General features: G+C 35.7%; 2 pseudogenes; one reads left to right on the top strand and one right to left on the bottom strand.

Annotated features, from left to right (window-relative positions):
• Positions 1-4,499: 4,499 nt before the first annotated feature.
• On the top strand, positions 4,500-5,755 carry LOC112649507 (tubulin alpha-1A chain-like; annotated as a pseudogene).
• A 1,983-nt stretch (positions 5,756-7,738) lies between these two features.
• On the bottom strand, positions 7,739-7,892 carry LOC112649558 (U4 spliceosomal RNA; annotated as a pseudogene).
• Positions 7,893-18,562: the final 10,670 nt, after the last annotated feature.

Genomic DNA, 18,562 nt, shown 5'->3' with positions numbered 1-18,562 from the left:
TATAAGCCCATGGCAACCCCAAACTGCTCCCTTAACAGCACAGGGAACAAAGCCTGCACAATATACTGACAGCCAGTCGGAGAAGGACAAACATTATATGTTCTCATTCATTTGGGGAATATAAATAATAGTGAAAGGGAAAATAAGGGAAGGGAGAAGAAATGTGTGGGAAATATCAGAAAGGGAGACAGAACGTAAAGACTGCTAACTCTGGGAAACGAACTAGGGGTGGTAGAAGGGGAGGAGGGCGGGGGGTGGGAGTGAATGGGTGACGGGCACTGGGTGTTATTCTGTATGTTAGTAAATTGAACACCAATAAAAAAAAATTAAATATTTAAAAATAAAAAATAAAAAAAAAAAAACAATATACTGACAGCAGGTGAAGTGGGCTATTATTGCAGGCAACTGGACTGAAGGCAAACATGACTGAGCTATAATAGTAGGGTTGCACAAAACCCACATAGGAGATCTCTGGTTCTGGTAAACAGGAGATATTGTGTTACACAGCACCACAACTCCTCTTCTTCTAAGACCACTACTTTCAAGATAAAAAAACATAGCTGACTTTCCTAATACATAGAAACAGAGACAAAATGAGAAGACAAAGGAGTATGTCCCAAATGAAACAACAGGACAAAACCACAGCAAAATAATCAAATAAAACAGAGATAAGCAATATGCCTGATAAAGAATTCAAAGTAATGATCATACAGATACTGGATTTGAGAAAAGAGTCGAGGATCTCAGTGAATCCTTCAACAAAGAGATTAAAATATAAAAAAGAACCACAGATGAAAAGCCCAATAACTGAAATTTAAAAATATACTAGAAAGAATCAATAACAGATTAGAGTAGGCAAAATAGATTAGCAACCTAAAAGACAGGGTAATGGAAAGCATACAAGCTGAAAAGATAAAGAAAGAAGAAAAAACGAAAGAAAGAAAAGGAAAGAAAGAAAAAAAGAAAGAAAGAAAGAAGAGAAAGAAAGAAAGAAAGAAAAAGAAAGAAAGAAAGAAAGAAAGAAAGAAAGAAAGAAAGAAAGAAAGAAGAAAGAAAGGTTACGAGGACTCAGCAACATCATCGAGTATAATAATATTCACATTATAAGGATCCAAGAAGGAAGAACAAGAGAAAGGGAGGAAAATTTATTTGAAGAAATAATAACTGAAAACTTCCCTAATCTAAGGAAAGAGACAGACATCAGATCCAGAAAACAGAGAAAGCCCCCAGCAAAATTAATCCAAGGAGGTTCGTACCAAGACACATAATACTTAAAATGGCAAAAAATAATGATAAGAGAGAATTTTAAAAGTAATAAGAGAAAAGAAAGTAGATACATAAAGAGAAACCCCATAAAGCTATCAACTGATTTATCAGCAGAAACTTTGCAGGCCAGAAGGGACCATCATGATATATTCATAGTGCTGAACAGAAAAAATCTGCAACCAAAAATACTGTATCCAGCAAGGCTACCATTCAGAAAAAAAGACGGATAAAGAGTTTCCCAAACAAATGTTAGAGGAAGTCATTACCACCAAACCAGCCTTACAAGGGACATTAAAGGGAATTCTTTGAGTGGAAAGAAAAGGCAAAAACCAGGAATAAAAAAAAAATTATGAAAGGTAAAATATCACAAGTAAATGTAAGCATATAATAAAAGTAATAGATCAATCACTTATAAAAACAGTATGGAAGTTAAAGCACAAAAGCAATAAAATCAAGTATATCTGTAAAATCAATCAAAGCATTCATAAAATAAAAAAAAAAGCATTCATAAAATAAAGGGATATAATGTATGGCAGCATATATATAAAATATGGGGTGTAAAATTTAATGGTTTTAGAATGGGTTCAAACTTAAGGGACATTCAATTTAATATAACTGCTATATGCATAGGACGTTATGTACGAACCTCATTTTAACCAAAAATCAAAAATCTATAATAGATACAAAAAATTAACAGAACTAAATACAAGCATAACAGGAGAGAAAGCCACCAAACCACAAGGGAAGATGGCAAGAAAAGAAAGGAAAAGAGAAGGACTACAAAAGAAACCATAAAACAAGTAACAAAATAACTATGAGTGCATACCTATCAACAATGACTTTAAATGTAGACACACTAAAGGCAACAATCAAAAGACATAGGGTTAGTGAATCAATAAAAAAGAAGAACCATCTACATGTTGCCTCTAAGAGACTCACTTCAGAACTAAAGACACATGCATATTCAAAGTGGGGGATGGGAAAACATTTACTATACAAATGGAAATTTAAAAAAAAGCTGGGATAGCAATATTTATATCAGATAAAATAGACTCTAAAACAGACTATAACCCAGATGTCTAATTACATATGAATGGATAAAGAAGATGTACTATCTATGCACACACACACACACACACACACACACACACACATCATGGAATATTACTCAGCCTTCAAAAAGGATAAAATCTTACCATTTGCAATGATGTGGATGGAACTGGAGGGCATTATGTGAAGCAAAATAAGTCAATCAGAGGAAGACAATTATCACATGGTTTCACTCATATGTGGAATTTAAGAAACAAAACAGAGAATCAGAAGGGAAGAGAGGGGAAGATAAAATAAGATGAAATCAGAGAGGGAGACAAACCATAAGAGACTCTTAACTATTGGAAACAAACTGAGAGTCGCTGGAGAGGAGGTGGGTCAGGGGATGGGATAACTCAGTAACAGGCATTAAGGAGGTCAGTGATGTAATGAGAACTTGGTATTATATGCAATTGATAACTGAAATCTACATCTGAAACTAATGATGTACTATATGTTAATTAATTGGATTTAAATAAAATACGATTGAAAAATAAAATAGACCATAACAAGAGACAAAGAAGGCCTCTACATAATGATAAATGGAACAGTCCATTAAGAGGATATAATAATTGCAGATATTTATACACCTATATTAGGCGGGGTCCTAAATATATAAAATAACTATTAACAGAAAAAAAGGAGAAATTTATAGTAATACAATAATAGTAGGAGACTTTCACACCCCCTTACACCAATGGATAGATCTTCCAGACAGAAAATCAATCAACAAGGTAACTTCACCTCTGAATGACACATTAGACCATATGGATTTAACAGAAATATTCAGGACATTACACCCCAAAACAGGGGAATACATATTCTTTTCAAGTGGACATGGAATATTCTCCAGAATAGGTCACATTAGATCACAAAACAAGTCTCAATGAATAAAAATATTGAAATCATATCATGTGTCTTTTCTGGTCACAAGACCATGAAACAAAATCAATCACAAGAAAATATCTGGAAAGAAAACAGGTACACAGAAGTTAAATATCATGATACTAAACAATCAATAGGTCAATGAAGAAATCCAAGAAAAAATTTAAAAATACATGTAAACAAATGAAAATGAAAACACAACAGTCCAAAATCTTGGGATGCAGCTAAAGCTGTTTTAAGAGGGAAAACGGGTAGCAATACAGGCCTACCTCAAAAAGCAAGAAAAATCACAAATAACAATCAAAACTTACACCTAAAGGAGCAAGAAAAAGAACAATAAACAAAGCCCCAAACCAGTAGGATAAAGGAAATAATAAAGAATAGAGCAGAAATAAATGAGATATTAAAAAGCCTCAATAGAATAGATCAATGAAACCAGGAACTCATTCTTTGAAAAGATAAAAAAAAAATTGATAAAACTTTAGCCAAATTCATCAAGAAAAAAATAAAAGATGATTTAAAATCAGAAATGAAAAAAAAATTAAATAAATAAATAAATAAATAAATAAAATCAGAAATGATGGAGAAAACTGACACCACAGAAATACAAAGGATTAAAGGAGAATATTCTAAAAAATTATATGCAAACCAATGGGGCAATCTAGAAGAAATGGACAGATTCCTAGAAACACCTTCCAAAACTGAATCAAGAACCAATAGAAAATTGAAACAGACCAATTACTAGCAAAGAAATTATATCAGTGATCAAAAATCTCCCAGTAAACAAAAGTCCAGGAAAGAAATTATGTCAGTGACCAAAAATCTCCCAATAAACAAAAGTCCAGGATCAGATGACTTCAGAAGTGAATTCTACCAAACATTTAAAGAATTTATATTTATTCTTCTCAAACTATTCCAAAAAATAGAAGGAAAACTTCCAAATTCAATCTATGAAATCAACATTACCCTAATATTAAAATTATATGAAAAAACCTCAAAAAACCCTACCAGTTGACATCTCTGATGAACATAGATGCAAAAATCCTCAACAAAATATTAACTAACAAATAAAGATTTGGTCTCTTACATTGACCACCCAAGAGTCATGCTTATAAAAAGCAACAATCTCTCCTCTTCCTCCCCATCATCTACTCAGCAGCTGCAAAGCAGCAACTGAATGCATCTCCATTCATGTTGGATAGGCTGGTGTCCAGATTGGCAATGCCTTCTGGAAGCTCTGTTGCCTGGAACATGGCATCCAGCCCAATGGCCATATGTCAAGTGACAAGACCATTGGGGGAGGAGATGACTTTTTTAACAACTTCTTCAGTGAGACAAGTGCTGGCAAGCATGTGCCCAAGGCAGATTTTGTAGACCTGGAACACACAGTCATTGATGACGTTCACACTAGCACCTGCCTCTAGGTTTTCCACCCTGAGCACCTCATCACAGGCAAGGAAGATGCTGCCAATAATTATGCCCGATGGCACTAACTACACTATTGGCAAGGAGATCATTGACCTTGTCTTAGACCAAATTCAGTAACTGTACAACTAGTGCACAAGTCTTCAGGGCTTCTTGATTTTCCACAGCTTTAGAGGGGGAGCTGCCTCTGGGTTCACTTCCCTGCTGATGGAACATCTCCCTGTCAATTATAGCAAGAAGTCCAAGCTGGAATTCTCCATTTACCCAGCCTCTCAGGTTTCCACAACTGTAGTTAAGCCCTACAACTCCATCCTCACTACTCACACCATCCTGTAGCACTCTGATTGTGCCTTCATGGTAGAAAACATAGCTATTTTTGACATCTATCATAGTAACTTTGATATTGAATGCCTAACCTACATGAACCTGAATAGACTGAAAGGTCAAATTGTATCCTCTATCACTGCTTCCCTCAGATTTGATGGAGCTCTGAATGTTGATCTGACAGAATTCCAGACCAACCTGGTACCCTACCCCACAATCACTTCCCTCTGGCCACAAAAGCCTGTCATCTCTGTTGAGAAAGCCTACATGAACAGCTTTCTGTAGCAAAGATCACCAAGGCATGCTTTGAGTCAACAAACCAGAGGGTAAAATGTGATCCTCACCATGATAAATGCATGGCTTGCTGCCTGTTGTACCATGATGATGTGGTTCCCAAAGATGTCAATGCTGTCATTGCTATGATCAAGAACAAGGGTACCATTCAGTTTGTGGACTGGTGCCCCACTGACTTAAAGGTTGACATTAATTACCAGCCTCCCATGGTGGTAGAGACTTGGCCAAAGTACAGTGAGCTGTGTGCATGCTGAGCAATACCACAGCCATTGCTGAGGCCTGGGCTCACCTGGATCACAAGTTTGACCTGGTGTATACCAAGTGTGCCTTTGGTCACTGGTATGTGGGTGAAAGCATGGAGAAAGAAGAGTTTTCTGAGGCCTGTGAGGGCATGGCTATCCTTGACAAGGATTATGAGGAGGTTGGTGTGGATTCTGTTGAAGGAGAGGGTGAAGAAGGAAAGGAATACTAAAGTTAAAAATGTCACAAAGGTGCTGCCTTTATAGGGAAGCTTATTCTATTTTGAACACTGAAAAGCTGTTCTCTGATCAGTTAATTTGTATGTAGCAGTGTACACTTTCATACAATTATTGACCTATGCTTTAAAACATAATGCTTTGTTACAGACCCAAGCTGTCCATTTCTCTGGTGGGTTTGAATAAAGTATTCTCTGTCTTAATATATATACACGTATTAGCAAATCAAGTCCAACAATACATTTTAAAAAAATCATTCACCATGATCAAGTGGGATGTATTCCTGGGATACCAGTGTGGTTCAATATTCACAAATCAATGTGATGCATCATACTAAACAGAAAAAGAATGAAAATCACACAATCATCTAAATAGAAGCAGAGAAAGTATTTGACAAAGTACAACATCTATTGATGATAAAAGCCCTCAAAAAATTAGGTTAAGAGAGAACATAATTCAACATAATAAAGGCCATATGTGAAAAATCCACAATGAACATCATTCTCAATGGTGAAAGAGATTTAGAGATTTTCCTCTGAGATCAGGAGTAAGACAAAGATACCAACTCTTACCATTTTTATTTAAAACAGTACTGGAATTCCTAGACACAGCAATCAGACAAGAAAAAAGAAATAAAAGGCATATACATTGGTAAGGAAAAGTGAAAATTTCACTATTAGCATATGACATTATACTATATATAGAATACCCTAGGACTCCACAAAAAAACTACCAGAACTGATAAATGAACTGAGCAAAGTCACAAAATACAAAATTAATATATAGAAATCTGTTGCATTTCTATACACTAATAATAAAATACCAGAAAGAGAAATTGAGACAACAGTTCCATTGACAACTGCACCAAAAAGAACAAAAATATCTAGAAATAAACTTAACCAAGTTAAGTACTCTGAAAACTATAACACATTGATGAACGAAATTGAAGATGACACATACAAATGGAAAGATATTCCATGCTTGTGGATTGGAAGAACCAATATTATTAAAATATCCATGCTGCCAAAACAATCAACATATTAAAGCAATGTTATCAAAATACCAAAAACATTTTTCACAGAACTAGAAAAAAAAATCCTAAAATTTTTTTTTTTTTAAAGATTTTATTTATTTATTCATGATAGTCACAGAGAGAGAGAGAGGCAGAGACACAGGCAGAGGGAGAAGCAGGCTCCATGCACCGGGAGCCCGATGTGGGATTCGATCCCGGGTCTCCAGGATCGCGCCCTGGGCCAAAGGCAGGCGCCAAACCGCTGCACCACCCAGGGATCCCAAAAATCCTAAAATTTGTACAAAACCACAAAAGACCCCAAATAGCCAAAGCAATCTTGAAAAAGAACAAAGCTGGAGGTATCACAATCTCAGATTTCAAGATATACTACAAAGCTGTAGTAATCAAAATAGTGTAGTACTGGCACAAAAATAGACACATATATCAATGAAACAGATTACAGAGCCCAGAAATAAGTCCATGATTATATGACCAATTAATCTATAACAGAGGCAAGAGTATATAATGGAGAAAATACAGTCTCTTCAACAGATGGTGCTGGAAACCAGGCAGCTACATGCAAAAGAATGAAACTGTACCACTTTCTTGCATCATACACAAAAATAAATCAAAATAGATTAAAGACTTGTGAGACATGAAATTGTAAAAATCCTAGATGAAAACTTAGGTAGTAATTTCTTTGAAATTATCCATAGCAATATTTTTCTGGATATGTTTCCTGAAGCAAGGGAAACAAAAGCAAAATGCAATTACTGAAATTACACCAAAGCAAAAAGCTTTTTTGTACATTGAAGGAATCTATCAACAACAACAAAAAGGCAATCTACTGAATGGGAGCAGATATTTACAAATGTTAAATTCAATACAGGGTTGATAACCAAAATTTATAAAGAACTTATACAACTCAAAAACCAAACAATCCAATTAAAAAACGGGCAGAGTCCTTGAATAGACATTTTTTCCAAATAATATTTGCAGATGGCCAAAAGACGCACAAAAGCATGTTCAATATTACTAATCATCAGGGAAATGTTTTAAATTACCCATAATCACACCTTGGATAAACCTCATTGGCTATGATACTGCCACTGCACAAAGCTCATCAGGGAAATATAAATTAAAACCACAATGAGATGTCACTTCACACTTGTCAGAATGGCTAGAAATAACAAAAAGACAAGAAGTAAGTGTTAGTGATGATGTGGAGAAAAGGAGTCATATTGCACTGTTCATGGAAATGCAAATTGGTGTAGTCACTGTGGAAAACAGTATGAAGATTTTTTAAAAGCTTAAAAATAGAATTATCATATGATCCAGTAATTTCACTACTGGGTATTTACCCAAAGGGAAAAAAACAGCTAATTTGAAAAGATATATGCACTCTTATGTTTGTCGCAGCATCATTTACAATAGTCAAGATAAGGAAGCAGCCCAAGTGTCCATCTATAGATGAATGGATAAAGAAGAAGTGATATAGGTTAAGTATGTGATAGGGATTAAGGAATGCATTCGTGATGAGCACCAAGTGTTTTATGGAAGTGTTGAATTTCTATATCATACACCTGAAACTAATATTACAATGTATGTGAACTAACTGGAATTTGAATAAAATTTTTTTAAAGAGTGGTATGTATATGCAATGGAATATTAGCCATAAAAAAGAATGAGATCTTGCCATTTACAATAACATGGATTGGTCTAGAGGGTAAGTGAAATAGTCAGGGAAAGAAATACCATATGATTTCAAACATATGTGGAATTAAAAAAATAAAACAAATGAACAAAGAAAAAAAGAGAAAAATAAACTCTTAAATACAGAGAACACACTGGTGTTTGCCAGAGTGGTGGGGGTTTGAAATAAAGGGGATCAAGAGTACATTTATCTTAATGAGCACTGTGTTAAGTATGGAATTTTGGATTATTACATTTTATACCTGAAACTTATAAACACTGCATGTAAATTATATTTCAATTGAAAAATAATTTACAACCCTAAAGAGAGAAATAGACAAATTCACAATCATATTTGAAGATTTTAATAACTCCTCTTAGTAACTGGTAGAAACACTAGAGAAAAAAAATCTTGGGGCTGTGGAAGGTTTCAACTTCATCAACCAATTCAATTTAACTGATATTTTTAGAACACACATTTTCATATGTACATAGAATATGTTCACCAAGACAGAGTATGTACTGGATCATAAAATAAGTTTAAAAATTTCAAAAATCTAAACCTTATGTAATATATTTTAATCATAAGGGGATTAAATTAGAAATCAATAGCAATAAGATACATAAGAAAAAATGCCCAAATATTTGGAAATTTAAAGACATGTTTGAGTCTAGGGCATTTACTTATTTTTTCAAAAAAGAAATAATAAGAAAAACTAGAAAATATTTCAAAGTGGGTTACAATGAAAATACAACATATAAATATTTATGGGATGAAGCTAAAGCAGTACCTAAAAGAAGCTTTATAGTTTTAAAGATTTATATTATTAGAAAGGAAGAGGAATTTAAAGTCAATAATTAATCTTAAGAAGCTAGAAAAAGGACTAAATTAATCCAAAATGAATGGAAGAAAGAAAATAATAAGACTAAGAGAGAAATTAGTAAATTAGAAAATAAATAATTTGAGTCCAAATATATAAAAGATTAATACAATTGATAAAGCCCAATTAAAATTGCTCAACATAAAAAAAAACAAAATATCAATATCAAGAATATAAGAGGGGATATTGCTCAGATCCCACTGACATTAAAAGGATAATAAAGACATATTATTAACAACTTCGATGCACTAGGTAAGTTTGTTGAAGAACACAACTTGATAAAACTGATTTAAGAAAAATAGACAATCTCAACAGACGTAATGCCCCAGTGGGCATTAGAGGAAAACATTTTTAGGCAGCTATATTAATCCCTGCTGCCTATAGCAATGGATAAAGCTAGGGGAAACAATAGAATTTTTAGAAAGCTTGGGAAGAAAGAGAAGTGAGATGATTTGGGGAAAAGGGGAATTTGAAAAGCTCTGACAGATTCTTGGGAATCTGGAAAGACCTGCACATGCCAAGGGCTATGCATAGGTTTACAAAAGATCTGAGAAAGCTCTCAGTTTCTTACCTCTGGCTCACTTTCAGGCTCTTCACAAACAGGAAGTAAAGGATAAGGCAGAGTTACAAATCACCTAGCTGAGTACTGAGGGCATATCCTAACACACACACACATACACACACACAATGCCCATTTGCAAAGACTAGAGGATTTTTTTTATTTCTAGGTTTTAAAGAAATCTCCATATAATCACTGGCTGACCACTAAGCTGAAGGAATAGTCTTTAGTGGCCATATATAACAAAGAACACCTAGTTTACAAAATTAGTTTAAAAATGCCTCAAACAACTTTAATTACAACAAGTAGTAACAACAATCCCTGGGGAGGGAGGAATTTAATTTCCACAGTTATCACATTATAATTTTCAAAATATCCAGTTTTCAACAACAGCAAAAAATTATGAGACATGCAGAGAAACAAGAAAGTATAGCCATCACATAGGGAAAAAAAAGCAATTAATAGAAACTGTCCTTGAGGAATCCTAGATGTTATACTTACTAGACAAGGTAAGGTGTTATACTTACTAAACATACTTTAACTAGTTAAAGTATGTTTATACAGCTAAAGGAAACCATGTACAAAAATCTAAATGAAATCTTGAGAACAACATCCAATGTAATAGAGAATATCAGTCAAGAGATAGAAATTATAAAGGTAAACAAATAGAAATTTTGGAGTGAAAAAGCACAATAACTAAAATGAAAAATTCACTAGAGGTACTCACTAGCAGATGTGACATGACACATGAAATTGATTGAGATCAACCAGTCTGAGGAACCAAAAGAAAAAACATGAAGTAAAATGAAATGAAAAGAGCCTAAGAGACCTGTAGAACAACCCCAAGCATACCAAGGTATGACCATATGCATATGGGAGGCCCAGAAGTAGAGAAAGAAAAGGGAAGAAAGAATATTTGAAGATACAAAGCTGAAACTCAAATTTGATGAAAAACATTAACCTATACTTAAGAAAATATCAATGAACTCCAAGTAGGATAAACTCAAAGATATCCACAGTACATTATAATGCAACTGTCAAAAACCAAAGCCTAAGAGAATTTTGAAAGCAGCAAGAGAAAACTTATCTTGTACAAGGTTTCCTGACTAAGATTAATAGCTGAATTCTCATCAGAAACTATGGAAGCTGGAAACAGTGGGATAACATATTAAAGGGCTCAAAGAAAAGTTGACAATGAAGCATTCTAAAAATAAAACAAAAACAAACAAACAAAAAACACCCTTCAATTTATTGCTAGTGAACATGCCCTCAAAGAAATGCTAATAAAAGTTCTCCAGTCTAAAGTAAAAGGACACTAGGGAGAACTCAAATTCATGGGAAGAAATAAAGAATGTGGTAAAGGTAAATACATAGGTTAATGTAAAAGTCAGTATTGATGGTGTTTTTTAATTTTTTATTCCTTTTTTTTCTTCTTTCTTTCACTTAATAGACAATTATGTAAAACAGTAGTTGTAAATCTATATGATGGGCACAGAAAGTAAACAGATGTTCTTTGTTACAATAGCAGCCTTAAAGGGGAGAACACAGCTGCATGGGAGGGAAGTTTTTCATACTACTGAAATTAAGTTTTGTTTTGTTTTGTTTTGTTTTTTGTTTTTTGTTTTTTGTTTTTTTGTTTTTTTTGTTTTTTTTTTGTTTTGGAACAAGAGGCCCATGTGATTTTCCTAGAGATCACCTAGTCTCTTATTGGATATACTGGTTCCACATGCACCCAGCCTCCATTGATAGACCACAACGAGTGAGGATGTTGTCCAGAGCTGGAGAGGCTTTGTCTGAAGAGTCTGCTCCCAACCTGGCCACCTTTGTGGGGACCGGGGTGGGTTGGTTGATTTGGTTTGGGGATGCTTCCCAGGGCCTGAGGGGACTAACCCATGAAAAACTACAGGGTTCATTTTCTGATAAGGTGGGGAAGGACAGGAGGTGCCAAACTCAGGAATACACTGCTAGGGGAAGAGGTAATGGTGAGTCAGAGATGTCAGGGCCCCGCGGGGAGGGGAGTGGCCATTATAAAGGGAATTAAAAAGCCTTGCTTAATCTAGTGCTGTTTCTTAAACAAACAGTTAGCTAACAGTTAACCCATGTACACAGTTTAAAACTTGAAAGTTGCCAAAAGATACAGATGATAGATAGATGATAGATAGATGATGATGATAGATAGATAGATAGATAGATAACAGATAATTTTGCCACATATATATATATGTAATACTTATATATATATATATATAGGTACTACTATATATACTTATATATATAGGTAATACTTATGTGGGCATGTTCAACCAGGTCTCCACTAGGTTTACTAAGGGTTCATGTTGTCGTGGAAGTACTACTGTTTGCTGGATGGTTTCTTTTAAGGTAGAAATATCAGTCAGAATATCTCTTCTTCAGAAACTGCTAAGAATTCATTTCAGAAGTGTCTCACAGTGTGAAATTCTGCTCAAGGGACATGGGAGAAGTTTTGGTTGGTACATTTGCTTTCTTGTCTCTAATTTATACAGAGTTGGATGATTTGTGTGATAAAACATGAGATTTGCTCAGCAGGTAACATCACTTTGCTTTTTCCAGGAGGATCTTCCTTATATAACCTTAAAGTGGTAAATGTGTATTTTGTCAATGTTTTTTATAAAATATTTTAAATGTCTTTTTAATAAAGGGGATCCCCAAAGAGTCAAGTATTCTCAAACACCCTTTTCATAAATTGTGTTTACCAATATCTCTTTAAATGAAAGTTCTTATTTGAATTTGAGAAATCTCAATAAGTAGACATCATTCATAAAAAATTTACTGAGCACCAACTATATGCAGGGACTGAGGTGGGAAGAAGACCTGCCATTCCTGCCCTTAAAAGGCTGACACTTTAGTAGTAATATTTTATTTAGTAGTAATATTTTATCCCTATGTATTAGGTGGGAACATATGATGTTGGCATTTTTGTAGGTCAAAAATAGTAGACTATTGGCAATTTCATATTGATCAATTTAATGTGATCTATAGTGTTCAGTCCAATTCAGTTTAGAAGAAAAGAGAGATCCCTTCCAGATGGGATTGTAAGTGGGTGGGAAGGAGGAGAGAAGAGGGAAATGACAGACTTTTTAGGATTCATTTTTTTGTTCCCTTTTTGGTCAACATGAATATTCATTGCCTGACAATCTAGATTAGATAGATACTTCATTTGTGCTTTGAGTGAGAAAAATGCAAAAATAAGAGGGATAACATATAAAGAGGACTTTGTTGTGGAGCCACTCAAGGTCTGGGTCTGTGAATAAGGTACTGTGTGATACTGAAATATTTCTAGTTGGAGCACTTACTACCTGGGGTGGTGTGTGGAGTGTACTGAATCTGAAAACTGGAGGATCCTTGTCTGGGGGAATGCACAAAGCCTTTGGCATTATTTTTTAAAGTATTCTTGTGTTTGAATGAGGATATTACATGCATTTTTCAGAGACCAGGTGACGTGGAAAGAGAATCTACAATGTTCAGCAGATTCTCCTAGGTTCTGTAACTCAAAATAGTTTAGGTAGTGTAAAGATGTTAACACAGACTTTGGACATGAATAAGTATACTTATGAGGGAAATTGTGATTAGTGCCATGATGCCCAAAGGTGGAAAGAGGTCACTTTCATAGGCAGGATCAGTGAATGGTTTGGGAAGAAAGTTTAGCATCCAAGTTTAGGAGATTTTTCTGCAATGGATTTGATGAGAAGTAATCAAGTCTAGAGCCATAGAAGTAACAGGGGAGATGGAAAGAATAGGTGTAATGCAAAAGTTGCAGAGGTAGAATTGGTAAGATTTGACAATTGATTAATTAAGGGGCCAAAAGAGATAAAGGATTTGAAGATGATGGTAAACTTTTAAGTCTGTATGAATAAGAGGATCAATTTTTCACTTAAGAAATCTTGAAGTGTCAGGCAGCCCTGGTGGCCCAGTGGTTTAGCGCTGCCTTCAGCCTGGGGTGTGATCCTGGCGACCCAGGATCGAGTCCCACATCAGGCTCCCTACATGGAGCCTGCTTCTCCCTCTGCTTGTGTCTCTGCCTCTCTCTCTCTCTCTGTCATGAATAAATAAATAAATTCTGTAAAAAAAATCTTGAAGTGTTGAGCATTTCTTTCCAAAAACCATGCCTCTGTTTTCTTCTTAAGAAAAAAAAAAAAACTGGATTGGCACTTTAGCTTTTTAATTCTTTATAATGGAAAATTTCAAAAGTAGAGATAATACTAATAATACTCTTGTACCCATCACCCAACCTCAATTTTTACTACCAAATGCCTGGTTTCTGGTTCAATAACAACCTAGCCTTAAATTAAATTCTCCAAAAATCCTATCTTCCATGGATAGGATTTCTACCACGATTCCCCTAAAAATATATATAAAATAATTTATGTCTACATGCATTTGTATATCCATACAGAGAAAGAATTCATAGCTTCTGTTAGATTCTATGACATGACTCCATCCCATGCATCCACTTCCACCCCTTACCTCAAAGGGAGCCTTACTCCTATACAAAGAATTCATTTAAGACATGATCTCTGGAAGGTTGTATATAAGTTAAGCATTAATTTTGTTGAGTTATTCTGATTTTTTAAGACTAGAGTATCATACACCTGAAACTATTATAACACTGAATGTTACCTAACTGCAATTAAAATAAAAACTTAAAAGGGTCTTCTAGGTGGCTCAGGCAGCTAAACCTCTGACTTGATTTATGAGTCCCACATCATGAGATGAGCACTCAGGCTCCACGCTCAGTGCAGAGCCTGCTTGATTTTCTCTTTCTCTAGCTCTGCCCTTCCCTGTGCTCGTATGCTCTCCAAACAAACAAGTGAACAAATAAATGAAATATTTAGGAAAAAAATTAAATATAAATAAATAAAAACTAAAAAATCCTGAGTATTAAAAAGTTAGGACATAAAATAAGTACATTTTTATTTGAGGCTAGGAAGGTCTATAACATGGAATTATGCCCACAAAGAATATATCTACATGGGCCTACTGCAAGCACTGTCTATGGAACTACCTACAAGCATTGGTTGCTTAGCTATGTATTAAAGTTAAAGGAAGTTTAGGAAGGAAGCTTAACAAGGATATGCATATTGATATGTACAGAGTCTTCATTTATTCATTTAGCAAGTACTTGTAGACTATCTATTAAGTACCAGATGCTATTCTAGGTCCCAGAGATACAAAAACAGTCTCTACTTTTGTGAAACTTTCATTCTAGTTGGGAACCCAGATGTCACAGAAATTATCATAAAAGTAAGCATATATCAATAAAATGTGGTAATTGCTAAAAACATTATACATAGATTCTTCCTTCTGAGGCTATCATTTATTTCCCTTATCCTTTCCTTAATGTCTCTTAATTGTTTTTCTCTTTTTTCCTCAGCTTCCTTACCATCAAATTGTCTTCTATGTTGCTCACTTTCTCTTCCACCTCATTGACCCTCATTGTTAGGACATCCAGTTTGGATTGCATCTCATTTAATTGATTTTTTATTTTGGCCTGATTAAATTTAAATTCTGCTGTCATGAAATCTCTAGAGTCCTTTATGCTTTTTTTCTGAGCCAACAGTAGCTTTATAATTGTGCTTCTGAATTGGCTTTCTGACATCAAATTGCAATCCAAATTCTGTAACTCTGTGGCAGAGAGTACTGTTTCTGATTCTTTCTTTTGTAGTGAGTTCTTCCTTCTAATCATTTTGCTCAGTGCAGAGTGGCTGTATGAGTGGGCTGCATCAAGAATATCAACCACGACCTAAGTAAATTTCACCCTAGATGATTCTGATGAGGTCAGAGACCAGAAAATGAAAACAAAGATCAGAACAAAGTAAAACAAAAGGACCACTAAAGTCAAAAACAAATTTTAAAACAAAGTAGTAAAAAATAAAAGGTGAAGAATCCCAAAAAAGGAGGAAAAAAAAAAAGTAAAGAGGAATAAATAAAAAGATAAAAAGAGAAGAAAAAAGGGGGGAACTGGGAGATGGTGGTGGTGAAGAAGTTGCAGTGGAGGGAGAATGTAGTCTGCTTGAGGTGTCCTAGAGGGTGATCCTCTTGGTTCTGAGTGTAGTAAGTTCTGTATGTTAGAAGATGTGCAGTCCCAAATTTATATAAACCATCACTACTGGTAGAAAGCCCCAATATTGACCACCAAAACATAAACGAGATAAAAGAGGGGGACAGAACGGGAATGAAGAGAGAATATAATCTCACAGAATGAACCAGCATGGTATTCCACTTGGTTCTGGGTGCATGCTCATCATGTTTTAAAAGGTTTTAACTTCCACCATTGTAGAACAAAATGAGGCAGAGAAAACAAAGAACACAAAATACAAAAACATATCTAGTATATCTTCCAAAATTAAACTGAGTATGGTGAAGAGCATCTAGAATTGGAAAATATATCTAAGACCTGTAATTGTAGAAATATGAAAGTCAAAAAGGAAGAAGCTTAAAAATGAAGAGGTGGTAAAATATTGTAGTTTAGGTGGGAAAAGAGAAAAAATACTGGAAATTTTTAGTCCGATATAAAAACGATTTGTACTAGAAAAAGAGGGGGAAAGGAGGGGTACCCTCTAGTTCTATATACTATAAATCCCTTGACTTCTCCTGGAGCTTTCCAGCACTGCTTGCTCAAGAACTTGCTCTTCCCCTGTTCTTCCTTTTTTTTTTTTTTTTTTTTAAGATTTTATTTATTTATTCATGAGAGACACAGAGAGAGAAATAGAGGCAGAGATACAGGCAGAGGGAGAAGCAGGCTCCATGCAGGGAGCCCAACGTGGGACTTGATCCCAGGTCTCCAGGATCACACCCTGGTCTGAAGGCAGCGCCAAAACACTGAGCCACCAGGGCTGCCCTTCCCCTGTTCTTCCAGCTAGTCTTCTGGGGAAGGGATCTACTCTGCTGATTCTCAGGTGTGTGTACCTGGGGAGATGCCCCGCCCCTGCCTGGTGCTGGGCTCAGTTGGAGCTGTTTATCCTGTGAGGTTTTGTTCCATGGCATCCCGGCCTCTCCCAGGCACAAGGTGAAACAAGGAGGAAAAACAACAATGGCAGCAGCCAGATCTCCAGCTCTGGAGTCAGCTCCCCAATAGTAACTAATGCAGTCTCCCAGTCTGCGTTGGCCTAGATGCTCCAGGGGCCTGCGCGGGTGCACTGATCTGCACAGCTTGGGGCTGTCCAGTGGCAGGAGAGTCCTTGCTATCCTGTGCCCTCCCCTCTTCCGCCTGTCCTGAGGGTGGGGGGAGTGCAGGATCGTGGGCTTTGTCCACTTGGTGCCCTGGGATCCGGGGCTTGTGCTGCTGGAATCGTGCTTCCAGTGGGCATGGCTCCTGAAGGCAGCAGGGCACAGACACCTCTGTCTGGAGCCAGTCCAGTTTGTGGTGCACTTTCCCTCAGGTGCACTTCCTGTGTTAGTGACTTCTGGAAACTGGAAGCTTCACTGCGCCTCCTTTGATTCTGCCTGATTCCCCTGCTGAGCGCTTCTCTTCCTTCCTTCCTGTGTTGCCTTAGGATTCATTCCCCAAAAGAAGGAATTTATAGTCAATATAAATTCCATATATTCCTTATAGCAATAGAAGAAATCAAAATATTTAGGAGTGCCTAGGTGGGCCAATCAGTTGTGCATCTGACTTTTGATTTTGGACAGGTAATTATCTCAGGGTCATGAGATCAAGCACTACATTGGGCTTCACACTAGGCATGGAGTCTGCTTGGGATTCTCTCTCTCTCCCCTCACCCTTTGCCCCTCCCTCCACTTAAAAATCAAAATAGTTACTTCAACTACAGAGGCACTAAGTAGCATCAAGAACAATACCTTTCTCTGGAGTCTATTTATCTATCTTGATTCCATTGTATTTTTCTTCTCCTTTCTTGGCCAAATTCCTCAAAAGAGTGGTTTAGTTGAGATTCATTGTCTCCATTTGCCTTTTTTTCAGTAACTTCTCAAACCAGTGCATTCTGGTTTTCTTTCCAACCCCTAGAATCACCCACCTACCCACCTAACTATGAAAACTTCCTTGAAGATATTCTTAGCATAGTAGCTACTAGCCTGCATGTGATAAAATCCAAGTTCTCTTTTTAGTCTTGTTCTATCTTGTTTGACATACCATCAGCATTTGATATTTTATCTTCCTCCACGTTTTCTCTTCTGTTGGTTTCTGCTACACTGCCCTATTTATTTTTAAACTTTTTAATGAAGTATAGTTGACACACCATGTTACATTAGTTTTAAGTGTACAACATAGAGACTCCACAAGTCTGTACATTAGTCTATGCTCACCAGAATTGTAGCTCTCATTTTGTCATCATACAATGCTACTACAATACCATTGACTATATTCCCTATTCCATATCTTTTATTCCTGTGACTTATTTATTCCATAACTGAAATCTTTTATCTCTCACTTCTCTTCATCCATTTTACTCATCACTCCACCCCATTCTCTTCTGGCAACCATCAGTTTGTTCTCTGCATTTATGGATCTGTTTCTGCTTTTTTGGTTTGCTTATTCATTTTTTATTCCACATGTAAGTGAAATCATATGTTATTTGTCTTTCCCAGTCTGACTTATTTCGCATAATATAATACCCTCTCCCTCCATACATGTTGTCGCAAGTAGCATCATCTCATTCTTTCT

Source organism: Canis lupus, chromosome X, assembly GCF_003254725.2.
Source record: "Canis lupus dingo isolate Sandy chromosome X, ASM325472v2, whole genome shotgun sequence".
Taxonomy (NCBI): Eukaryota; Metazoa; Chordata; class Mammalia; order Carnivora; family Canidae; genus Canis; species Canis lupus.
This window is presented reverse-complemented; position numbering and strand designations above follow the sequence as displayed.